This window comes from Stegodyphus dumicola, chromosome 11, assembly GCF_044657685.1.
Source record: "Stegodyphus dumicola isolate Sdum_Otavi_A_Nest chromosome 11, ASM4465768v1".
Taxonomy (NCBI): Eukaryota; Metazoa; Arthropoda; class Arachnida; order Araneae; family Eresidae; genus Stegodyphus; species Stegodyphus dumicola.
The window spans coordinates 160,448,439-160,475,869 of NC_140778.1; the positions used below are offsets into that span (position 1 = coordinate 160,448,439).

The following is a 27,431-nucleotide window of genomic DNA, read 5'->3' on the forward strand; positions in this document are numbered from 1 at the left end:
GTGTTTAGATTCATTAATAATTTAAAGTCACAGAATAGAGTGATTGGTCCTGTGACCAAAAAATGAAATATGTAATGCTATGTGTTATGTTATGCGTTGGATTAACTTATCAAAAGGTGAGTATTTTTTTTGCAGAATTGAATGATGTTAAATGTAAAAAAACCCTTTTTGGGTTAAATCCAGTAATGGATGAAAAAGTTTGTTTAAGAGTTGGAAGTAGCTTAGTAAAATCATCATTAGATGTCGATGAAATTCAGCCTATAATATTACCAAATAATTATTTTTTAAAATTATTTTGAACTGTCATGAAAGGGTACTTCATAGTGGTGTAAATGAAACTTTAGTGCAAGTAAGAGGGAAATTTTGGATTTTAAAAGCTAGACGTTTTGTAAAATCTGTGTTACATGATTGTAGATTTGTAAAACATATAATGATAAAGCCTAACACGAGATATCGGCTCCTCTTCCAGTTGCCCCTCAGGGGCTCACTTTGAGCATGGGTTTGGCAATCCCGAGGTACCTTAGCCCTTCAGGAGATCATCTTCTTGGTGAGACGGGTGTCACGATCCTGGAGCAACAGTGATCTATCCTCTTTTCCGTCTCCTCTCCTCTTGGCTAGAACTTTTTTTCCTTCCTTTCTCCTTCGTGGTTTCTCTCTTCGGAGTTTGGGGCTCGTCACGAGAGATTGGAACAGCCCTTGTCTCTAGTTTTCGAGGGGCGAGGAAACTGTCCACGTGTTTGCCATACGTGGAGACCCGTGTCGCTGGAATAGAGTGTCCTGGTAGCTGAGGGGCGAGGTACTGTCCCCAACACACTGCTTTGGCCTCTGCTTCAGCTAAACGGGAGGCACCTTAGTCGTCCTCACGGGTGTCAATCGGCTGGTCACTAGTCCTTGTGTCAGTGGCTTGGGGATAAGCTCTCGGGAGTACCTGCTTTCGGGAAAGCCGACTGTGGGGCTTCAGTTTGCGTATAGGTCCGGCTAGCCTTAACACAGGAATCTGTGTTCCCTTGTTGGGCTCTGTGGTGGGCGGGGCCGTCGGACCCGAATCTTTTCTCTTTCAAACATGGCTTCACTTTTCTTTTTAAAAAACCTGACTCAAATGAAACTAACCAAGATATAGAAATTATTGTGAAATCTATTAGTAAGAAAATCCGTACCGATGCAAATGCCAAGGAATCTACTGAAAATCCGCGCTTCCTTGTTGTCTCTAGTCCTTCTGGTGAACTGCAAAAGATGTCTCCTTTTCCAGTAAGCAAATACATTCACTCATGTATAGATGAGCCCAGGAACATAAAGCGTCTCCGTTCTGGAGACCTGCTTATTGATACCGTTTCGGCCACCCAGTCTGCTTCACTTTTGCGTCAAACAAAACTTGGACAAGTACCTATAACTGTGTCAGCGCACAAACGCTCAACTTCTGTAAAGGCGTGATCTCGGAAATCGACCTTATGTTCGTTTCAGAAGAAGAGTTTGTTTACGAGTTAGCTGACCAAAAGGTTTGTGCTGCTAAGCGGATCAAGATGCGTAAGGAAGGTCAGTTGTTTGACACAAAACACGTGATCCTGACCTTCAAATCGCCTGATCTGCCAAAGAATATAAAGGCCGGGTATCTGAACTGTCCCGTAAGACCGTATATTCCCAACCAATGCGCTGATTCCAATGCCAGCGGTTTGGTCACTCTAAAACATCCTGTCGTGGCAACCTCAATGCGCGTCTGTTGGTCACGATAGTGATAGTTGCACTGGTGCAGCATTGTGTGTAAATTGCAAGGGCGATCATCCAGCATTTTCTCGTTACTGTCCAAAATGGAAAAAAAAAGGGAAGTACAGACGGCAAAAGTCACTAGAAACATCTACGCAGAAGGCTGGTTCAAAGCACGCAGTTTCAACCAAATAGATCATATGCTAGTGCCGTTAAAGCAACACGGAACGTTGCCACTCAAACTTTGATAAATGCACAGACTCCTCCAAATAAATCCCAGCAGCCTGCAAGCCAGAAAAAGGAAACTCCGACTCATGTCGTACAAAAAAAAAAAAAAAAAAAAAAAAAAAAAAAGAAATAGCAATCCAAAGCAAACCCAAAAATCTGCCTCAAAAAATAGTAACCAAAAATAGAAGCAATAGTAATAGTTCATTTGAAGATATGGGTATCTGAATCTTTAGATTCAAATAGTATGGAAGTAGAGGAGGAGCTAGATGTTCCCGAGCATCTACTTCCACGAAAAACAAAAAAGCAGCACAGAAAAAACAAACATAAATCATAATGGTTACCCTGATCTCATGGAATTGTCGCGGATTCCACAGAAATTTTGCACGTGCTCTTACATTTTTACTTTTTTGGCGTACCTTTCGGTTAAAATTTACCACGCGCTGCATTGTACGGGGAAATAAAACTAGTTTTTAATATAATTCTACTAAAAATATCTAACTAAATACAAAATTTGTAACAATATATAATGGAAATGTAGAAACCTTTTCTTGTTTAAAAATTATACATTTTTTTTTCCTGTACCCTGTGAAGCACCCTATATTTGTAAACACCTATGTTGAAATCATAGCTAGATGATGATTTCTAACATTGCTAGGTTCTATATTTCCTACATTTGCCTTTTGTGGATTTTTCCTATTATTCAGTGGACTCAGAATTAGCCAATTCTTTTCATAAGAGATATCATTGCTGTTGATTTTTCAGCGGTAGAGTACTATAACTAATACTAAAAATTTGCATCAAGGAAAAGGAGAAAATACTTATTTTTTAAATGTACCACAAAGAAATACAAAATTTGGATACTCTGCAAGAAAGTTTCAAAGCTAAAGATTTCCCTTAACGCAGAAAGTTTGTTGTTCATCCTTGTTTGGAGAAATTTAAAACGGCAGATATTTAACACATTGAGGTGGGAAGCGTCCGACATGCCAGCTAGTTTTCCTTTGAAAATCCTCTAATCCTCTGCGAAAGTGTTCATTCTCTTACACAGAGACAGCCCATATGTGTTTAAATAAACAAATAATCAATTAATGTAGGTGCTTGTTTGTGTGCGAGAATATGTGCATTTGTGTAAGTGTATGAGAGAGAGAAAGATAAAATTACAACCCTAAACTGTCCCTTTTAATTTGTTTATTTTCTCTTTTTATTCTTAAAATAGTAAAAGGCTTAGAACAATTATTTCTGAAGTGCATCATTTCAAATATAACTTCTCTCATATGATTCTTATATGATGTAAGTGACGCATGTGTTTATATAACATAAATAATGGCATAAAATTGCTTCTTTACTTTGTCTTCTAATCCATCCATAATTTTATCAGACGGATGGATATAGTATACAACCATAACTATACCTCTTCCTTATGGGATTACATAAGGTTTTCTCTGCTTCAGCTTGTAACATTTTACAGTATACTTTGTTATTCCCATTGAAAATGAAGTATGTATTCAGTATTAGTATTAGTTTTACTAACTAACAGAATAATGCTGCATTAGCAGCAGAATTTTCTAATATAGCGTTTTAGTTATACAACCCAGTAAGCAGAGCTTATTTTATTTAGGGCCTCGGCTGGAATTTTCATTTCCTCCCAAAACTGAGAAGTACTAGAGTTCGCCCCTAGTTGAATTTATGCCCCGCCTTTTCTAATACCGTTGAAAGATAGTTAATCATAATGCAGGATTCAAAATGACTTTTATAACCAGGTCGATCGCTTCTTATGGACATATTATGCGTTGAGATTTGAGTAAACTTAAAACGTTTTTGACTGCTTGACGAGTATGAACCCTGGCGATTCAAAGGGGGAAAAAATCATTCAAGGAATGAAAATGATAAGCAAGGAAAGAGCTTAAAAACTAGAACTTTCTAGCGAAATTACAATTATTTCTTGAGGTGTAAGAGCTCTGTAGAAAGCGTCCTCTTTTCTCTAAATGGTTGACGTTTCATATTTTCTCACTAGATGTCGCTAGTAAACTGATGTTTGGTTTTTGAAGCAAGTGTTTAATTATGGTGAAATTCTATGAGTGACTGTCCGAATATTTCTGCCTTTATATTGTGATTGTGACAGAGTCTAATAACAAATTTTAATCTGTGAACGTGTGTCTTACATTTATAAATAACCACATGACCAGATTATAAAATTAATTATTGTTACCTCAGCTGGTTGTTGCCTAGCAACTAGAAAGGTGAGTGGTATTGCATCCTCTTTAACTATGCTAATGCAATAAGAAAAGGTGATTTATACTTACCGACAAACAGAGTTTGAGATTTTGCCTAAAAAAAATCTAAACTGTATTCATGGCAGTTTAACTGTTTGTTTATTTTTAAAATAATGAAAATCAATGGAAATATTCAGAATTTTTTTTTTTCTCCTTTGATTACGTGTTTTTAAGAATGTAAACAAAACCTTTTTTAATTTCTTAACTGCTAGAGATCTATAATGTCAACAATTCTGCTACCGTAATTTTCAGATTTTTATCAATTTTAATTTCATTAAAGTTGGAATGTCATGTTGGGAAGACCTTTTTTGTCATGTAGTGAATTTTTTCTTGTGTAGTCCGCAAATTTAAATTATCTTCTGTAGGTGCTAAAATATGATTTATTTTTCGCAAATAGTTTTTAATATTTCATCTTATCAATCGATTTGTATCTTTAATAAGAACTGCACAAATCAGATCATTTTACTTAAATATTTTATTACAAAGTAAATATAAACAGACCTTGTGTGGCCTTTCTTTCTTATACAATTAAGCTATATAGTGGACAATTGTGTGGTTAATATAGTTATTATTATCACAAATGATTTTCATTTTTGTTAATTACTTGGCGAGTTTATACATAACTAAAATAATACTTTTATACGTTTTATTTCTGTTCATTTTATAATATTTTTATGCAAATGATGCTATCTTGAGAATTAGTACATATGCATATTTTCATTTTAACTTGGGATTTTAACTTGGTATTGGGGGAATGTATTTAGGAGATAGGTAAACAGATTATAATACTAAAATAAATAAACACATGATGATAATAATAATTGCCATTATTTTAAATTCAGATTAAAAGTTCTCATCTTTCTTTTCTTTTTTTTTTTTTTTTCTTTCTTTTTTTTTTTTTTTTCCCTCTCTGTTTAAACATTTCTTACAGGTGATGTGGATATTGAACTCTAGTAATTTATCTCATAGGATCTGTATTTGTTAAATGTATGTGCTGACTGCATGTGATTTTTGTAGTTTTCCATAAGTGCAATGTCAGCCAGTTTCTCTTAGAAAGTTCTGTCAAAAAAGAATCCTTTCTAAAGCAGACAGTGGTTGAGTGCTGTGCTCTAATGAATAACCTAATAATTTAACCATCACAAAGACAGATGATTGCTGAGTGTAATACCTAGCCTTTTTATTCATTTGAATACCTAAGTATCAGGGATGTAACTAAAGGGGGGAAAGGAGGGACATCTGTCCCTGAGTGCAGCATCCAAGGGGAGCCAAACTAATGTTACAAAATTTTAGAATTAAGTATTTTCCATTCTCAGCAAGCAGGAAGGGACACGAAATCTTCACCTGTCCCTGGATGCTGAAAACACTAGCTAAGACTTTGCTGAGTATATTATACAATATCATTCTTAAAAATTTCTAATAGAACTGAAATATTTTGAAGTTTATTGTAGTTGCTAAATACAGTTTTATATACATTATTTTAAAGTGTGAAGTTGAGTATGGAAAAATATGTATCAAGTACAAAGAATACAAATCATGTTTATAGAAATTTGTACCAGTGAAAACTCAAATTAATTATATTTTATCATAAATTTAATATCAGAATCCAGAGATTTAACTTATAGTATTAACAAATATTATAAGTTAAATCTCTGGATTTAACTTATAATCTCTGGTCTAAGTTAACTTATAATATTTGTTAATAATATTAACTTATAATATTTGTTAATATTATGAGGTAAATAAATATATTAACAAATAATATAAAATTGTTTTTTGTTTCTGCTATTAAAAAAAAACACTTTTACTTTAAAACAAACCGTAGTGCTTTTGTTTAAAACAAAATCACCAGAAGTCTTATTTTTATTTGTATTTTTCTCTAAGAAATCTGGAAACTGAAAATAATTATCTGAGCATTTTTTTAAGTACTTATTACTCTTCTCTAAAAATTGACTTGGTTAAAATAATTATTGACTTTCCTTTGATTTAGGTTCTTTTTGAAGGGAGGAGGTACAAAATAGACTACTCATCAATTCATTTCTAATAACAGGAAAGAACTGACATAATAACTGTACATTTTAATTCTGAATTACCAAAAGACATGTCGCAGACTATTGACATTATATATAACTTTAGCATAATACCAGTAGCAATCACTTTCTGTAGCTGTGTATAATTGACTTAATATTTTATATACTTTTCTGTGAAAATATATGTGATACCCTTTCAGTATAAATGATCTCAAGTTTTTTAATATAATGGTCTCAAGACTTGCAGCCTGCAGGCCACATGCAGTTCTCAAAAGAATTTTGCATAAATTAATTAGCATTTAATATGACAAGAATATGAAGAAAAGGTTTTAGGATTTTAATGACTCGGAATTCAATTTTACATTATTTTCATTACCAAAAAAATTATGGGTATCACTCTATAAATTCTACAAACGGAGCTAGTTGACTTGCACTGTAATATTGAAGATGCAGACTTCATTAACTTTTAATCCTACTTTACAAAACGTAAATACCTTCAGGTACGAATTTTTGCAGTAAGAATAATCGCTTAGTTTTTCAGTATGTGAAGAGTTTTCTTTTCCTACAATGAAATAAATAAATCTTAAGAAAAGAACCAGATTGACGGATTAGCATATACAATTTGGAGTGCACATGTTTGTAGTAATTTTTCTCCAACATTAGACTTTATCAATATGGAAATTCTCTAAGTGGAAGTTGTAGTAAGAAATAAAGAAGTGAATAATTATTTAAGTATGAATATATATATAACTCTTCTGTATACATCGAAGAAAAAATTAATAAATAAAGCATTTTTTATTCTCAAGTTTAGTCCCATTGTTAAGTTTTTGCAATTTGTTTGAAGTTAAAAATAAATTATTTAGTGGTTAGTTCAATGTAAATGTCAATGTGAAAATTTAACATTTAGCTTTCTATACATTTGAATTTCAAAGTGAAATTTGAATCGCAACAGGAATTTCTTATGGATTACCAACCTTTAGATTTGAAACAGAAAATAAGTATAAATTAAAATTTTTTCTTTACATTATTATTATCACACTATGTATGCCTTTATAAGCATATAGTAAATAAAATTTAAAATTTAGTTTAACAGACTTTGTTTTGTTTAAAAACATTTGAGTCCATCTGCTTTAAGAGCATGTGTTCAGCCCATGTATAGTTTGAGCTTCTTGCAACTATTTTAATACATGTAATTATTTTTTATCACCAGCTGTTTTGTATTTGGTTTATTGAATATGGCAGAGTATGAGAAGTCTAACCTATTTGAAGAGAAAAGGCCTTTATGGCAGACTTTCTGAGAAAAACCGACTTCTAATCACATTATGCTTAGGGAAAGCTATGAAAACACTCTTATAATTAGTCCTAGTTTCATTAATTAGCTATCCAGAATTTGAATTAGCTTTACCAGTACCTGAGTGGATAAGATATGCTTGGAGTTGTTATAATTGTTTATGTTCATTAATTTTATCCGCTTAGGAACTGTTTCTTGATAAAAAGTGACTAAAGCTGAGTTATTTTCAATTAATGCAAAGTTTGATGCATTTATGAAAATTTGAAATTTGTTATATTTTAACCAGGGCCATGCTGTTTTTGATATTTTACTGTCAATTGCATGGCCTACACCAGTGGCCAATTCAAGGCCGTTCCTAGTCCATTGGCTGCCCGTGTACTTTCCTAAGATTGCCGCCCCCAAATTTAAAAAAAAATGCTCAGTGATTAATAAAATTTTTATTTCATACTCACTAAGTACTTACATATGAAAAACTGTATAAAAAGTAATTACATTAATTTTAAATATTTAGGCATGGTATCGTGAGAGGTTGGTCACCTCTGATTTTTGCTGCCCACATACTTTTACGTTCTGCATCACCACCAGAAACAGCCCTGGACCAACTGGTAAAGTTTCCAAACACTGGTAGTTTGAGCAAGGTTCGCATCCCTGTAAATGAGCTGGTTGCTTGGGAGTTTTCTTAGTTTTCCCATATACAGTAGATACAAGCTAGTTTCCCTTAAAATATCAGGTCCATCAGCAGTTAAGTCGGTGAGCACTGGTAGTTCAATCTGTGCTCAATTCCAGTTAAATGGGCTGACTGCATGGGCATTTTCCTGGTTTCTACTCCGTGTGGCTGCAACAGGGAGCAGAATATAGGGGTGGCAAAATTTTTGGAACTTGGGTAAGAACCAGCTGATAGAATTTTGGAATCACAGAGAATTTTGGAATCACCAGGCAGCAAAAAAGTCTAGTGTCTGCCCTGTCTATGTGCAACATAGATATGAGACAATTAACTTTAAAAAGTCCTTCACAAAGGCATTTCTCTTCTTAGGCCAGCACTTGCTTTTCTATAACTAAATAAACTAAAACCTTTGAAATGGCCTCAACAAAGGACTTCCTCGTCTTGGCTCATATGCTTGGTTGCTTCGCCATAATCAAGAAAAGAAAAACAAAGTTTTGTGGTCAAATTGCTAAAAGCTAACAGAACTCTGGTGCCTTATATAAGGACCCATGTATAGTACCAAATACGAATAATTTAAATAAAATATTTATTTGGAACTACTAAGCTGTACTAAATTAACTAATTTATTTGGTACTAAATTAACTAGTTGATACTGTAGTTAATCCAACTGAAATCAGTTAAAAATTTTTCATAGTAAGTGGTTTTTATGTCATTTTATCATACTTTTACATGTCACATAAATTTAAAACCAGAATTATATTACTGAATGTCTTGGTGATCTTCTTTTTACTACTTGGTGATATTTGTTTTGAATGAAAATCAAATATTTTATGGTTTATCTTGTGCAACTGAAAAGATAATAAATAAGATAAGTTATTGCAAATATAAATTGAAGAGAAAAATAGAACCTTATATAATAGTTATTTGATCAACCTATTGTATTAAAAAACTTCTCAAAACAGAAATCAAAGTACTATGTTATTCAGATAAACAAAAGGCTGTGACTTTTAAAGTATATTGTGTGCTTAGTAGTAGATACAATGTGGAGTGTTGTGTAATACTTTTATCTTCCCTAATCTTAAAATAAACAAGGTTTATCAGTTATGTAAGATAACTGTATGTCATAAATGTTATCTTTAGAAGTAATTCTTGAACATTTATTTACCAAGTGTTTTAGTCTGGTAAGAATTAGAATTAGCGATTGATACTATTGTTCTTTACTCAGGAAATTATGTTAATCCTTTCGCCGTCCTCTCCTGTCCGCGAAAAATTCCCCTCAGCGGCCGTCTGTTTTTCGTAGCGTGTAATGTTGTTTTCTCTGTACATCATAACTTTCCATACATGACTTTCGTAGTAGATGAATGTCAATGAATATTAAGTAAAATTATAAGCAAATAAAGCATAATGGAAAAATAATAGTATCTCTGCTTATTTCTAACAGCAGGATAATTTGATAACATCTGATCCAGGTGGTCCACTCCTCCCATTTTGTTGTTGTAATATTTTACAATTATTGGTTTTTTTAGAGTTCTTTTCCGTGTTCCAACATCAATCATCGAGTTATTATGGACTGTAATCATCAAACGTATATCCTTCTTGTCTTTCCAATTCACAACCTCATTTTTTCTCTTTTTCTGCTGAGTAGACATTGAAGCCATCTCTCACTGTCTTAAGTAAAATGGCGCGAATATTCATAAAACCCGGGGTAAATTCAACTAGAAATAGAATGCCTGATTAGTGCTACCCTCTAGGAGGTATTAGAACAAACAAAAATAAAAACAAGTAAACATTTAGAAAGCGTTTTAAACGTTTAAAATTTTTAAAATGTAGAAGAACGCTTGAGGCTCGTTACGGCCGCACTGCGGAAGTTTCTCTTGAACAGGCTAGACGCGTTGCGAATGACGAAGAGGTTAAAATAATTTTAAGAGATTAAAATTTTAAGAAAAGGTAATATTTTTTTTTTTCACTGTGACTATTTTATTACATTAAAATTTTTCACAGTATGCAATGGTATAACTACGAGGGTTGGAACTTTAATAGTGGCAACACAGTTGAAAAAACGCTACGCAACAAAACCAAAGAATATCGCGTATACCACACGTAAACTACATACCTTACCTCATACCTTACCTCTCAGCAAAAAGACTCGTCTTACCTACGACACGCGCATGTGGAGTGACGCGAAGAACGAATCCTTATATTAGCTCGCGGTCTAAAGTAAGTGTTGTCAGGATGTTTTCAAAACAAGAACAACGATGTTGAATAAAAATTGAGTGTGCCAGAGGTCGTACAGCACGACAGTGTCATCAAGGGCTTCAAGAGGCTTGCGGGGAATCTGCATTGCCTTACAGAACCGTAGCAAGATGCGTGAAAGCATTCAACGAAGGACACCAAAACGTAGCAGACATGCTGCGGCCAGGTCATCCGAGTGTCAGTGATGCAGACGTGCAAGCTGTTGCCGCACTAATTGACAGTGATCACCGCCAAACGATTCGTCAGACAAACAGGATTAGTGCATACGACTGTGCTGCACATTCTGAAGGAACGCCTGTCCATGAGAAAAATTGCTTCACGATGGGTTCCACATCAATTGACGGAAATGCAGAAATGGCTGCAATACGATGCTGCCCGAATCCACCTGGAGCGCTATGAGCGCGAAGGAGATGCTTTTTTACGCCGTATTATTACGCTGGATGAGACTTGGGCCCGATCGTACCAGCCAGAACTGAAACGCCAATCAAACGAATGGCGTCATCACGGGTCACCACGACGTTCGAAATTTCGTCAGAACCCCAGCAATGTGAAAGTTATGGTGATTCTCATGTATGACTGTGATGGTGTCATCCTAACGCATACCGTTCCCCCACAGCAGACCGTCACTGCGCAGTATTACTGCTCATTTTTGGAGCACAATCTCCGACCAGTTTTGAGAAAAAAACGGCGACACTTTCCGCAGAACGTTCCTCTCATTTTGCATGACAATGCTTGGCCGCATGCAGCGCAAGCTGTGACTGATTTGTTCAAGCGATGGGGCTGGGAAGTGCTTTACCATCCACCATACTCCCCAAATCTAAGCCCTTGTGACTATGACTTAATTCCTAAGATGAAGGAACCACTTCGTGGCACTCGCTTCCAAACTGATCCTGAGATTCTTGCGGCAGTAGACCGGTCCATTCAAACTGTTAACAAAACAGGCGCTGCTACAGGTATTCTGCGACTTCCACATCGTAGAAAACGGGTTGTACACAATGCTGGCGACTATATTGAAGGACTGTAAAACATGGTGACATGAATCACTTTTGTATTCCTTGTAAATAAATAGTTGCCACTATTAAAGTTCCAACCCTCGTATTTAAAGGGCTCTGAAAATAATAGCCGTTAATAAGAATAGATCAGTAATAATAAAGTATGTAATAAATCAACAATTATAAAGTGTATGAAAATAAACTATCAGTAATAAAATATAAAGAATAAGAAAGGGCTTTCCATATGAAAGATGAATAGAAAGCGAAAGAAATTTAGACTCGCCAAACATTTTGCAGTTATATTTTTTATTATTGCAATAAATATATAATTAAGCAATATTTATAATATATAATTAGGTAATATTTATTACAAATGAATTTATTTACAATAATAAATACTTTTGTAATAAAAAAGTATTTATTATTGGTATAAAATAAAAGTTACTGATTATTATAGAACAAAACTTTAAATTTCTTTCCTATTTAATGTGTGGCCTTGGCTACTAATGTTTAAAATTAATTTATGATTAGGAACAGCATGAATTATAAACAAATAGCTAAGTTTATTGCATTTTATTTTCCAGCTATCGAAATGCTACGCTACGAGAATAGCAACGTTTTTAAAATCAAAACCTAGCAATCATGAATCAGAACTAGTTGCCATTCAGCATAAAGAAATTTAAATATAAATATGAACTACTTGTTACCATTCAGCATAAAAGAAATATAAATATGACTATTAACAAAATATTAAAGTTAATTTTATAAAATAATTAAACACATGAACAAATATATGAAATAAAAAATAATTATTTCTCATGCAATACTTGGGCCCACTACAAATGATTTAAAACAGACCTGTGGAGTCTAAAAATTAGACTCCATTTTAAAACCAAGTAGCATACTTATATTTTCGAGAAAATACTGAATTATTGGAATGTAGATTAAAGAAACCATAAGTAAAGCTATATTACATTTATTTATTTGTATATTTAATCCATTGGTATAATAACGAACAGTGGAAGAAACCAATCTTGAAGATTGTCACTTTGCTTCTAAATGCGTCACCACCACATTTCCGCTCCTTTTCATGACACTGTTCCTTGTAATAATTATTAACTCTTGCGCCATTGTCGCCCGCATACTGAGTCTTCGTTACGGTTTGATATCCGATGTGGCAGAGCTGGATAGTCTCGGATACTTGGGTGCGTTTCCTGTGGCGAAGTTCAGCGCGCTTTTTGTTTAAAAGTAACGATTCTGTCTGCGAATTCTTTCCAAACTAATCTGCATACGTTTTACAATAGATATCCTGTCTGATCCGCTTGGTTGCTTCGCAGGCGAGGGGCGCATATTGTTTCGTTTTTTTTTTTTTTTTTTTTTTTTTTTTTTTAAGTCAGAGATGATGATGATGTACAATTACCATTCGAAAGCTGTTTGGCTTTCATTAAAGAACACTTGTTAAAAGTCAGGTAGTGATAGTGTTGCCCTATGAATGCTTTTTTCCCCCCTGTAAAATCAAAATTAAACGTAGAAATAATTTGCGCTTCACGTAAATCGCAACTTGTTTTATTTATATACATTTGTAAGTAATGATGTTTTAATTTTAATTTGCAGCCTGTTCGCTTTCGCAGAACAGTTGTTGAAATCAGGCCAAGTCTGTAAAATCTTGTGTCGTTCGTTAATCATGCGCGATTTGTTTTAGCCCACTTTAATTTACTTTAAACGTCTTCCATTGTAATTGTATTATTTCACTTTTCATTCGAGTTTGTTGCCATTCGGCAAAATGCATTTATAAGATATTTATATTTCAGTTTTAATCTGTCTGTTATTGATTAATAAACTTAACCACGTCGCCGCGACTGTGAGCGCAAACACGCATGCGCGATTCGGGCCGATTTATTGACCAAATTGGGTGGGTGGAACTTGAAACATGTAGTAGAGATTTTTTCCGTTCTTATTTTTCCGGGTTATTTTTACTACCTGCAAGGAGCACAGATTTAAGAGGACCGAAAATTACTTTTAGATAATCCAAGATAATATGTCGATCATCATTTGTAATTAACTGTTTGAATGCACTGCGTTCAATTTTGTGCACTTATATAAATATTTATATATTGGAAAAATATAAATGTTTTCAAAACTTAGTTTTTATGTATATACATAATTTTATAATAAAGTGTAATAAATATTATATAAATGTTTTCAAAACTTAGTTTTTATTTATATACATAATTTTATAATAAAGTGTAATAAATATTATATATTATTGATGATAATAACTGTTATCATAATTATTTAATTATCGTATTTTGTTGTGGAATTTTCATTGCAGTGAATTCTAATATAATAATTATTATAATTGATCACAATAATTTTACGGTAATAAATAATTATTATAATAAAACTGTAATTAATAATTATTATAATGATAATGTAATTAATAATTATTGTATATCTTTTTTATGTTTGCACTAAAATATATGTACATTAATATACGCTGAAAAAAGGAATTTCTTAATAATTATGCGATAATATGATTATTATTGTTATTTAATTAATTGAAGTAACTATAGTAAATAATTTTATATTTATTTTTGATTTGGGGGGCTAAAATCTGTGTGCATTATTACACGTAGTTCAAGGGGGAGGTAAGAATCAAATTTGCGTAAAAGGTCAGAATATTGGCAGTCACATTAAATGAATTACGATCAGGGAAGGGCCGTGCTCAAATGGAGTACACCTGTAAACAAACAAATATTCTGACCTTTTACGCAAATTTGATTCTTCCCTCCCCCTTGAACTACGTATAATAATGCACACAGATTTTAGCCCCCCCAATCAAAAATAAATATAATAATTATTTACTATAATATAATTACTGCAATTAATTAAATAACAATAATAATCATATTATCGTATAATTATTAAGAAATTCCTTTTTTGGCCTATATTAATGTACATATATTTTAGTGCAAACATAAAAAAGATATACAATAATTATTAATTAGAGTATCATTATAATAATTATTAATCACAGTTTTATTATAATAATTATTTATTACCGTAAAATTATTGTGATCAGTTATAATAATTATTATATTAGAATTCACTGCAATGAAAATTCCACAACAAAATATGATAATTAAATAATTATAATAGCAATTATTATCATCAATAATATATAGTTTTTTTTAGTCTACAGAAAGAATATCTCCACTAAAAAATATAGTTCCATTATTTTTAGGGATTTTGTTATCAAAAGTACGTAATAAAATTAAATATGCACAGTTCACGTAAAAAAAAAAAAAAAAAAAAAAAAAAAAAAAAAAAAATTCAACATTTCTGGTTTCTAGTCTTTCACATCATGCGAATCTTCGCATTTATTTCTCCGAATATGAAACAAAGGAATGAAAAACAAAGATCATCCCATGACACGGGAACTTTCCCTCCTTCGATAGTAAATTCTCTCTTTACGGAAAAGAACGAATTCTCATGTGAACTCCTCACCCTGCGGCATGTGATAAAGGCAGTCAAAATAAACGTTATAACGTTCATAAACAACATAAGTCGACATAGGCTCATAAGCAACATAGGGTAAAGTTGATGAACACTGGTAGCTTGGTCCAGGATTCGAATCCCCGTGAACGGGCTGCCTGCGTGGGTGTTTTCGTGGTTTTCCTCATGTGTATACCTCAGTTTCCTTTACAAAGTTCTCCACGAAGGCAGCCCTACCCTTAGGCAGATATAGCCCTCGAATGCTTTGCCGTAATTAAATAAACCAAAGCCAGGTTATCTAAAGGAGGGAGTTAATTTTTTTACATTCGTTACGCATTATACTGACAACTTTTAAAATGCTTCTTTGCAATTTTTTCTCTTCCCATGATAATTTTCGATAGGTAAATTATTTCTCAGAAAAATATCCAGTTTTATTGTGCTTTTTAAAGTTCCTCAAACTATTACTTTGTTATCCGATCATTTAATGTGATAATTAGAAACGTTTTACAGTACTAAAGCCCACCAGTGCCGATCATTGAAAGACGAGTAGTTCTATTCACTGTCGGATTCTAGGGAACAAACCGTATGCATGAGTATTTTCGTGATTTCGCTTATGCGCAATGTAAATGCTATCCGGTTTCCCATAGAAAAAAGTCCTCCTGAAAATCACCATTCCTTTTAGATCAGAGATTCCCAGCTCTTCTGTTATATCGACCCCTTTTAAGAGAATAGTTTTCTCTATGGAACTTTTTCCCATCTTTCTCTATACACTAATATATACCAAACAACATAATCATAAAAAAAATCTGAAAGGTTTCAGATTTTTTTTTATGATTATGTTGTTTAACATTTTGTGTGTTACCTTTATTTATTAAATATCGTGTTCTTCGCACTTAAACCATAAAATTCAGTTCAAGAGCAATATCGCAAAATAATTTTAAAATGAGCTTATCTTTAGAATTTAGGATACACAGTCTCGCGCGCTAGAGATAAAAAAATTGTTTCTGTACAACGTTGCCATTGCTCGCCTTGAAATCCTTGAGTTTTTTAATTAAAAATTCGTTAAAGTTTTACAAAATATGAAATCGATAATAGTTTACAAAAAAGTAAATAGTTTACAAAAAATAATAATAGTTTACAAAAAAGTTTTCCAAATTTTAAATCGATAATAAAACAAATTTCAAATTTGGGCTTCCAGATGCCCATATTCGCAGGAGGATTACGTTATTCAAAATTTGACGGCTGTAGGTACCGTTGTTTTATCTTAATGCGAGAAACATACATTTATGCAGAATCTTCATTATTTAATTTCTTTAAATATAATACAAGGCGATAATATTTGGTGGCAACAATTTGAAAAGTGAAACAACGCTTGTCGTGAATCAATGCAAAATGCCAAAACGAAATTAATAGTCCATCTAGGCAAATTGTCCCTTTGGACTAATAAAAGTAACTGTGTGTAAATAACGTAAAGATAATAATCAGAATATGAACAAAAGTTTTGAAAGCAGTGGTTTACTTGATTTGCATTTTATTATTTTTTTGTATTATTTTTATTTAACGAAGATAAACAAGTTTTCAGACCTAAATCACAGATTCTAATTACCCAAAAGTTCGATTTTAAAATAATATGATAAATGCGGTTGATGGGTCCTCACATTTTAATTAGTAGTTGGCGTAAAATTGCTTAATTTAATTCTTAAATCACCTCGTTCAGAAATATTCAATCTGTTTTTTGTTATCCATTTGTTATTGACTTGATTAAAGCCTGCTTCCACTTTTGCAAGAAGAGGGCAAAGTCAATAAATAATGTTGGTCTGATAAAACTTTAATTTTGGAATATTTCTCTCGGCTGTCTTTTAAATTCCAAAACTTAAGCCTACCGATATGTTTTGAATAAGACTTGGCTTATTTGTGTAATAAAGTTGTACATTAATAAACATTTATAATCTTGATCTTTATAATCATGATCTTGATCCGATCAATTTGTCGGTACGTATTTGCTGTCGATCCCCAATCGATTTTTTCATCATCATAGACCCCTTGGAACTCCTGGCTTCCGCAGACAAGTGTTGTGTGCTTCGCAGTTTTCAGGGAAATCAATAAAATAAAGTAAATAAATTTATAAAAGTTATTAAAATCGTATTATCTTTAAAGTTACGTTTTATAATAATTTCAGTTGTTCTAAAATATTAATAAATTTTTCGCCACCATCTGAAATTGCATAAAAGGTGAACTGCATAGAAATTATAACTGTTAAGTTGTAGCATTAAAGTATTCAAATAAAAGTATTCTAAACTTCAAAAAGTTTAAAGAAAATATTAATTTTAGTGCGAATATGATTTTTGATTTGAAAGATACCTTAGAAATACTCTAGCTCCTTGTAGAATATATTTTAAAACGAGTTTCTGTGAATAGATAACAAATAATATGTGATTTCATTATTAATAACACAAAAATCTTGAATTTTAATTTTTTTTTTAATTGTTAACCAAATAAAATTTCTTTGTAATGTAATTACGGAAAACTTGTGGAAACGTTTTATTCAGTTTAAAATTATTCTGAGCACATGAAAAGTAATAGTATCGTTCATTGTTAATACTCTGAATACAGTGCAGTTAATGTTGTTTTCCTCTCGAAATCGACGTAAACATATGTCGCTCAAGTGTAAATGACTGAGTGTTTTGAGAGTCAATAAGGGCGTGTCTGGTTGCGTCAAATCAAAACAATGTGAGGAACCAATTAGGACTTCTTCTTTCCTTTCTTTCTGTGTGATCATCTTATATTGCATCCAGCATTGCTTCGTATGCAATACTGGGAAGCGACAAGATTGAAATTTTCTTAAGTTGTGCTTCTAGTGTGAAAAACTGTGTAAATGTGCGCCAATAAAATAAGGTATTCACTCCTCTTCGCGTATTGGAGAGTTCGAAGTGGCTGACTTAACTTTTTTGGAAATGAATGTGCTAAGTGATAGTTCGCAACCAATCAGTACTTAAGAAATTCTATCAAAGATTTCAGCAATGAAAATGTTGGATTTCATATGACATGTAATTGTATTTTTTACTTACTTTCATTTACTTAAGGCCCACCAGCGGCCGAGCGGTAAAGTCGCTGAACACTGGTAGTTCGGTCCGAGGTTCGAATCCCGCGAACGGGCTGGCTGCATGGGCGTTTTCGTGGTTTTCCCCATGTGTAACGTGTATACGAGCCAGTTACCCTTAGAAAGTCCTCCACGAAGGCATCCCTCCCTTTAGGCAGATAGCCCTCGAGGCTTTGCCATAATCACACATACAATTCATTTACTTAATGTCGTCTGGCCACTAATAATTATTGTTAGTTTTGTTTCTTCGAACTGGCAATAAAACAACTTTTAGAATTAGCAAAAAAATGTACGTATAGTAAGTGGGATTATTAAAAGAATGTTCTGTTATTTATTTGAGTGCTGTATTTAATTAAGATCGGACCTTATTTTCAGCAATTATAAGTACTTTGAAATATACAGGGTATCCGTAAATGTTGCGACAAACTTCTGGGCGAGGTAGGGCTTGTCATAAGGATTAAGAATTGCATAGGATAGCGTGCCCGGAAGTGTCAGGTGTAAGTGTTAGCAGAGGTAGAAGATGGGAAAGGAAACAAGAGAGTGATTAATTTGAAACATTTATTGGACATGGATACAGATGGTGTACGACAGCTTGAATGTTACAACAGACGCTCGAAATTTGTACCATCAGACGTCAAACATGCCTGACACCGACGGACCATTGATTGCCGGACATGTTTGAACAGTTTCTTTGATTGTAGCAACTGCGTAGGCGAGTCTTGCCACGAGATCCATTTCAGACACTACAGGATTGTGATACACGACACTTTTGATGGCTCCCCAGAAAAAGTAATCAAGGCGGCTCGATAAATCCGGTTAGCGTGGGGGCCAGGGAATTGGTCCACCACGCCCATCCGTCGATACGGGAATGATATGTTCAAATGGCTACGAACATCCAGTCCAAAATTAGCAGATGCCCCATCATGTTGGAACCACATGTTCACAAGCTCTCCGTTCGCAAGCTCTTTGTATGGTGCCTACCGCTCGAATGAGGCAATCCTCACTTTCCATTAGCACTCTCCTGTACAACACTCCCTGGCGGCTGGCAGGGAGTTTCTGGGCAGGGGCACTCCCTGGCGGTGTACAGTGACGTTTCTGAGCAGGGTTCCCTATGCAATTCCTAATCCTTAAAATGTGCCCTACTCCAGAAGTTTGTCGCAACATTTAAGGCACACCCTATATTTATTAGTCTCTAGAATCCGTGATACGCTGGTAGCATAATATTTTATTTTGATGCTTAAGCGAACAGAAACAGCTCATGGCCAATCAGCAATCGCGAAAATTAGTTCTTAGTCCAGAAAATGCAAAAAATGTTGAATTTAAGAAAGTGAATTTAAAATTATAGTTGATGTCACGTATTATTTCGACTTCTCACGAGATAGGAGGCATAGGGACGAAGCAGATGGTCCCTCTGAAGCAATTCATAGTCGATGCTACTAGCAAAATTTGTTCCTATAGAATGAATATCATTCGCACGACACATCGAGATATTCTGGGAATCTCATTCCCACTAAAATGCTTCCGATGCACTGTGTATATGTTTAGCCCAATTATCATCCTGTAATGGGCAGAAACTTTAAAAGAAAGATAAAATATCTTGGCAGTACTTCAACAAGCTTGTGGAAATCATACTAATCTACTGCAGAACGGGTACTAGATCTCGTGTAACTCATCCTGCATAATGATTCTGAGAGGTTTGTTCCCTTTCACGTTGAAATTCCATTTTCTGTGATTATTCTATGAATGCTGTATGAGAATGCATGTATTTTTATTATTATTCGTTTTTCTCCATCTCTTTATCAAACCGATATCCGCGCCATTTTCTTTTCTGTAGTTCTGTAGGTTAATTTTGCCTCTCTCTCTCTTTTTTTTTTTTTTTTTCCTCTGAGTCCATTATTACGTATGCCTTAGCAGCTTAGCCAGTCATCAGTGTGATTACAACGGCTGTACACAAAATTACCTTCTTGCATTAGTAGGTACCGAACACTGTAGAAATTATACATGCTTAGCCGTTTCACACTATTTCTAAAAATATAGCATCAAATATGCTATTTCAGAAAGAGCGCATATCATGTTTTAACAACAAACAATGCATAACTTTTTATCGTTTGTGCTTTGGATTAGTGACACAGATATTTTGAATTTATTGATCGTAATCAATCTGCACGCAAATCGGTGACTATTAGACTAATTATTTTAGAAGTCAAACAACAAAAATCAGCGTTTATATTTGCAAATTTTTGTTGTTTGACTTCTTCTTTTTGTTGTTCGACTTGTCCGCCTTGTTATTTTAACCTAAGACAAATTACTTATAAAATGTTGTTGTAAGTAAAGAAGAATTAAAAAAAAAGTAAAGAAGAAATATTTTTGTTTCTAATTTTTGCGCTTCGAGTAGGCTCTTTTCTCTAGCATTGAATGGCAACACAAAAGCACATTTGATTTAGATAAATCTTAAGTGGCAACAGTGTGAAAAAGGTCATTCTTTTGATTTGTGTTTGGAAGTAGCTTAATTGGATTTTGTTTGTGATATTTTTATGTACTAAATTAGTCATAAACTAAATTGAGTATTGCTTTAAATAGATTTAACCATTACTTGATCAATCTCCTTATATTTATCTTAGAATTTGGGAATTGCCTCATAGTTACTGTGCTCTTAGAGTTATAATTTTAAAAATGTAGGATTAAAAAAAAATCTAATTCTGATAGAGATTTAATCGTGGGTATTTACTGAATTGTTTGTATACCGCCATTGTAGTATTTTATTTATTAAAAGTGGATGATGGAAAATGGTATAGGTATACTCTTAGAATAAACTAAAGGCTGTAGACGTATATAAAAAGAAGCCGTATGCCAAATTTCTGTCGGAATTCAAATAAGGGCGTGTCCCTGGCCTTGGAATTACGTGTGATGTTAAACTAATTCATGTACCTTCCAAACCTAAATTGCAGTGTGCTAAAATTAGAAATTTTCTTTCGTGATGACGTCATAACAGTCATGAAATATTACTCGCACGTCAACGCTTCTATATCGATGGTGGATGGTCGTGTATCATTTGTAAGGCGTTCAGTACGATATGTATTGCCATCCTGCACTGTATAAATAAATCAAAAAACCAGTCCTTTGCGATATTTCAGATAAAAGGGAGGAAAATTCATTGTCCAACCAACTAGAAGTCCGTTCGTTGGCACCTCTCGAGCAAGTGTTGCTTTCTGACGTCATAGAATCGAAGTTTCGACCGGCATGACGTCAATGGGCGGTTTTGTTTTTAATACAATTCTTTTATGGTGGCAGTTGAATATTTCCGTGAGTAAATTTTGAATTCATGGATTCCGTGATCGTTTGAAGAATTCAAGATGGTAGCTATTATCTTTGTTTGAGCCTTGTTTGCAAATTTTTGTGCTAGTGCGTGATAATTCCATGTCTTTCCGACTGGGTATTAGGGGTATATTTAAAGATTTTTTTCCTCTTTTCCTATTCTGTGAATGGGACATTCATGTTTTGAAGTGATAATTATTGTAATCAATAAATGAGTTAAAGGTTTATAAACTTGGAACATATGAGATTTTATGCAATTCATCCGACGTGAATGCTTTTAAAGCATTTCAAAAATTAATTGCAAAATTTGCAAGAATTTTAACTGTGGCTATTTCAAATTCGTTACTGGAAAGCAATAGGGCGTCAATGTGCAGTGTTTGTGTGCGTCAATGTTCTTCTTTACTTCAATGTGGAAGTCGAAGATTGCGGGAAGTGTTTCAATCGGTCTGTGCTATTCGAAAATGATAGTCACGACCATTTTAACAAATCATAGCCATCAGGACATGGTTGTGAGAGAAGTTCACTGGGAAAGGCGCGACCTTGAGACATCTCGTGTAAACTAAGAGAGACAGGTGGTTTATAAATGGATATTTAAGTCATAACTTCGTATGTTTACATGAATTGTAGCGCGTTTTTTGTTCTCGTGTGTTGAAAATGGATACTTTTCAACTAGCTGCGTAAGTGGAATATTAGCTACCAATGATTCACATTATATACCGCGTTCTGCAGTTTTCCAGTCTATTTGGGTTCAAGGTTCGTGTCAAAAAGATAAAATTAAACTGCGTGCGTAGGCGGCCAAGTTAGGTTTATGTGTAATTTGAAGCACAGCGGCAGTTACCAAAAAAGTATGGAACATCAGTTTTGATTAGAAGGAAGAATCTGGTATAAGGCTAGGTTTATCAGCTTACACCGCTTTTTAATGGGCGAATTTGAGAAGCTTTATTATTTTATTAGTCCCGAATGGGATAGTAATGTATTACGATACGATATTTGCCGTTGAATCACTATAAATGGCATATGACTATTGAAATTGTGGCCACCAAATGTTATCTCTCCGGAGTATATTTAAAGAAATTAGGTATGAAGAATCTGCGTGAATGTATGCATGTTTCTGGCACTGTGAAAAAAAAAAAAAACAACGGTACCTGGAAGCATCAAATTTTGAATAACGTAGTCTTCCACCCGAACATGGGCACTTTGAAGCCAGAATTTTGAACTTCGAATTTGTTTTATATTTGATATCTTGTATTTTGTAAACCTTTAACGAATTTTTGATTAAACAACTGAACAATTTCAAAGCGAGCAGTGGCAACACTGTACGAAAAAAAAAAAAAAAAACGTTTTTATCTCCAGCGCCGGAGAATGTCTATTGGAAATTATAAAGATATGCTGTTTTTGCGATTTTGCTGTTGATTCGAATTTTATGTGACGTAAGCGCTGAAAGCATGACATTTAATAAATAAAGTAAACGCAGATTTTAAACGTATACTGCTATGCTGCTCTTAAAATGTTTGTAATTTTGCTGTATATTTGTATATAACGTAAGTGCGAAGGAAATGATGCTTCGTAATAAAGCCAAAAAGACAATAAGAAAAGGAAAAAATATGAGTGAGTGAAACACTGGTAGACTTCGCGGTTTTCTCCAGAACTTTCTCGAAGACAGGTTAAAGCTATATATACCCTACCTGTACTTGGAGTAGTGTGTAGTAGTATCTTGAGTGATATGGTATGGGATTAGCTTGAGGACGATCGACGGAGTTGAGAACTGTAATTCAGTGTTTTGCCGTGAAACTGCCGCTACCGTTATATCCTGAAGGCTATGTTGCTGATTGTTTCAGCCTGTTTATCGGTAGTTTTTCGATTAATGTGTCTTTGGAACTGTCCCGTGTAATACTGTCGAATAAATCGTGTTTTGATTTTTCATCCAGTGTTGTCATTAATCACTCCAAATCAACGAACCCGTATAACGCAAGAAAACTTTTTAAAGTTTTTATTGTACTTGTTTACTAAATGATCTAAAGTGAATCAATTTTGATGAGCAATAATCGTAATGAAATGATAATTATCTTTTCATTTACCGCATAAAATGTTCATTGTATTAATATACAGGGTGTTTATAAAGTCCCGGACCCATTTTTATGTTTAATAACTCATAAAATGATAAAGATAGATTAAAATTTATAACATAAATGGTTCGATAGACTCAAAAAGTTTCATGACCCTTGTCAATGAACTTCCACGTGTGTCCCCTTCGTCGCACGGAGAATATCAAGTCAATATTCAATTTCACGCCAGGTACCGGCAAGCATGTCGGCATCCACAGAGACTATTGCGGTTGTAATTCTGGCTTTTAGGTCATCCATGTTCGACACTCTCCTCCTGTAAACGTTGTCCTTTACAAATCTCCAAAGGAAAATGTCCAGCGGTGTTATATCAGGTGATCTGGGTGGCCAAGGAATTGCACCTCCTCGCCCAATCCATCTTCCTGTAAATTGGTCATTCAAAGAACTACGAACGATGGTACGCCAATGAGGTGGTGCACCATCTTTTTGCTAAAAGACATGTGGCTGAAGCTCTTCTAGTTGTGGAAATACGAAGTTTTCCAACATGTCTGAGTATACGACTATGGATGCCGACGTGCTTGCCGGTACCTGGCATGAAATTGAATATCGACTTGATATTCTTCGCGCGACGAAGGAGGCACACGTGGAAGTTCATTGACAAGGGTCATGAAACTTTTTGAGTCTATCTAACCATTTATGTTATTAATTTTAATCTGTCTTTATTATTTTATGAGTTATTAAACATCAAAATGGGTCCGGGACTTTATAAACACCCTGTATTTTCTATACATTTTTTATCAGTTTTTTGAGGATGATAGAGATTCAAAAAATAGTTAATGATAAAAAAAAATAAAAATTAGTTTATAGTTTCCCTTTTTCGACAAATTAGTTTAATCGTCAACTTTCTGTCGACAAAGTTGGAAGAATAAAGTATGTGTTTATTCTTAGAACTTTTGTTGGTGGGAATTGTTCTTATGATGCTTAGAGTTTGTTGTTATGACTAATGTGTAAGCCGTAGTGTAAATGTATCTTGCGTTAATACTAACTCGAAACGGCTCGGTGAAAAACACTTTTCATTTTTTTTTTCCAAAAATTATTGTTCATATCAGTCAACAGAGTTGCTTTTAAGTATGAATCTAAAATTTCAATTAACGGAAGGATTGTTTGTTCTGTTTGCGAAACTTATGAAGAAACATGTGAATAATTGTGTGTTGCATCTTTGGACTGTTACAAGCAGCTGAATCAGAATGCAATCTTTGCAAATAAAATGACTTGGTGATTTTTTTTTTACTTCATAATAATGTTTTGTGATAAAGTAAATGATTGCACATTGCCTAAACAGGATTTTTTTTATTTTAACTTTAATATTTTTGTTGCGGAATCTTTCAATAATGAATTGAATTATTGTGAACAAACAATACAGTAAAAATGTCAACAATGATTTAATGTATGCAATAAAAAATATGAAATTACAGCAGGGGGCCAGATTTATTACAAGTGATCGAATAGTTAGCGGATTTGATTCAGTTAATTGCTTTAGCATTCATAGTATCTGCTGCTTCCCTTTACAGTTAAACTAAGTGTAAAACACTCGAAATTAATTATTTACACGGCTAATTAATTTTAATTAAAATAATTATTCCATTTTTCTAAAAAATATTGCGCCCGGGGCTTATATTTACATGTTTTCAGAAGTTTAAAGCAATGCAAATTCTAATTATTCGAAATTCGTCTACCTCGGTCCTTTAAAAAACACTTAATTCTTTACTCTTCTCTAGTAATATAAATTTCGAAGAATTCTTTTGTGATAAGATTCGTTCACTTTTACCCACCCACTTTTTATATGGCGCCATATTTTTGATGCTGTTTATTTTTATTTGAGCCGTTGCTTTTTAAATGGTTACCAATAAATTCAAATAAATTTTTATGCGTTTCCAAGAGTTCTTTTATTTGTTTAATTTAATTTAGTCGCATGTATTCAGTCTTAAGTGCAGGTATAATCCAGAATATTTAGTTGATAGTTAGGGTGAGTTATTTACATAAAAGAGCAAGTTCTAATAAACAACATAAGCTCTGTACTTAAAAATTAAATGAAAAGTTTTAAAAATAAAGAGTGGTTTTGATATGTTCAAAATATCAATTGTTCACATAGCAATAAAAATTAATCTGCTGTCTTGTGGACACCACGTGACTTCCTTGTGCGGTTTATTAAATTATGCACATTTTTTGCTGCATTTCACTAAAACTTATTTTCTCGAATTTCAGAAAAAATACATGTCTCAGTTCGCGGCAAGGAAAAAATACAGAAAAACCTAAAACAACAAATAGATTTAAAAATCGTTAAAAAAATTTGTACAATTAAAAATAGAGTTTCAATTAATTAAAATTAGGCTAAAAGACAGATTTTTTTCGGTGCAAAAAACTTTTGACCCCACTCGGCAAAAAGACACTAAAGTTGGTGCAGAAACTGACTTAATTCGCTATGCTACTGAGTTTCGAAAGTAAACAAATGGCGTCGTCGTTAGGCTTGGTGGAAACATTTAAATTGTCGATAATTTTACAACTATTGCATGCAGATTAACTAAAGGCATACAAACTTTAACTCGAACATAAGAACAATATAATTCGTTCACTTTTAAAGCAAAAAATGCACAACATATAATAATAAAAAACTTAGCTCCCCGAGCCGGGTAACAGAGTTGGTGTATACATATATTTATGTATTTTTTGGTGCGACCGAAAAAAAAAAAAAGGGAGGTGCTCATCTACGTGTTCTTCTGAGCCGATTGACGAAATTCAAATTGCGTTTTTCATGTCTCGAAAGCGCGACTTAGGATACATATTACATTTTTGACACAAAAGCGGACTTTTTCAGAAATGTCATGCCAATTTTGTTCCCATATTTAGATTCTAAAAATCAAATTATGTCAAACTGCCACGTTTTGTAAAAATCGGACGAGTAGTTTTTAAAAAATTTGCTCTCAAAATTTTAGCTCCTCAGTGTTAATTGAATTTGATATATATATTTTTAATATCTCTTTTTTTATTAAACCCACTTGATTCTTCCTTTCATATTTCCAAATTTAAGTTCATTCCAAATAAAATTCGCGAATTTTTTATGATTTATTTTTTAAATTTGTATTTTTAAATAATTTTTATAAATTTTTGAGAAAAATTTTGAATTATAACCTATAAAATTTTTGCCATCACCTTACAGTAGATGTATTTCTAAGCATACCTACAAAAAATTACAGTTTTTTTATTCAAACTTTCCTAAGGTATGCGTGAATTTACATTTTGTCGTGTTTTGAAATTTGGCGTATTTATTATATTATAAGCGATAATAAGGATGATGTGTTGTACGCAATTTGTTAAAATTATTTGAAATAAATTATGTACGATGACTTTTCTGGCGCTCGTGCACAAAGGAAAATAGGTTGCTATAAATTTAGAAGTTCGCTAAGTGAATTATTCTTGGCCCAAACTGAAAAAAATTTACCAAGATAAAGTTTGAAATTTCTCCACAAATTTCTCATCAAAAATTAAAAAATTTAATATCTAGTCGTAGAATCGAAATAAGGAAAAAAAAAATTGTCATGTTATTTCAGAAAAAGTTCGATCTTGTGTCAAAATACTTATGTTAGAACAGTTGCTATATATATATATAAATCTGATATATATCCTAAGTCGCGCTTTCGATGCATGGAAAATGCAATTTGAATTTCGTCAATCGACCCAGTAGAACGGGAGATATAGAACTGCCGCCCTTCTTTTTTTTTTTTTTTTTTTTTTTTCGCACAGTGTACATATGTCGCGAAAAGATCTCTTCTGAATCCATTTTAAGTCCATTTCACAATCCGTTTTGGGAAAAAGTATTCTTTATTCTGTCCGTACGTACAGATGTAACGCAAAAACATCGTTCAAATGTAATCGAGAGCGGTCAAAATGGGTATTTTCCTTGAAATTCGCCATTAAAATACTTCCTTTAGTATTTTGTAATTTTAAGTGAAAATCTTAAGTGAAATTACAAAC

The 27,431-nt window shown here is 33.3% G+C and overlaps 1 protein-coding gene across 3 annotated transcripts in view; it reads left to right on the plus strand.

Moving 5' to 3' along the window:
- Window positions 1–3,990: 3,990 nt before the first annotated feature.
- The window catches only part of LOC118200055 (uncharacterized), a 438,581-nt gene continuing 415,140 nt past the window's right edge, over window positions 3,991–27,431 (plus strand). For all 3 annotated transcript variants that reach the window (XM_085826181.1, XM_085826180.1, XM_085826182.1), the window contains exon 1: window positions 3,991–4,166. The gene's annotated coding sequence lies outside the window, so the exon portion shown is untranslated. The remainder of the gene's footprint in view (window positions 4,167–27,431) is intronic.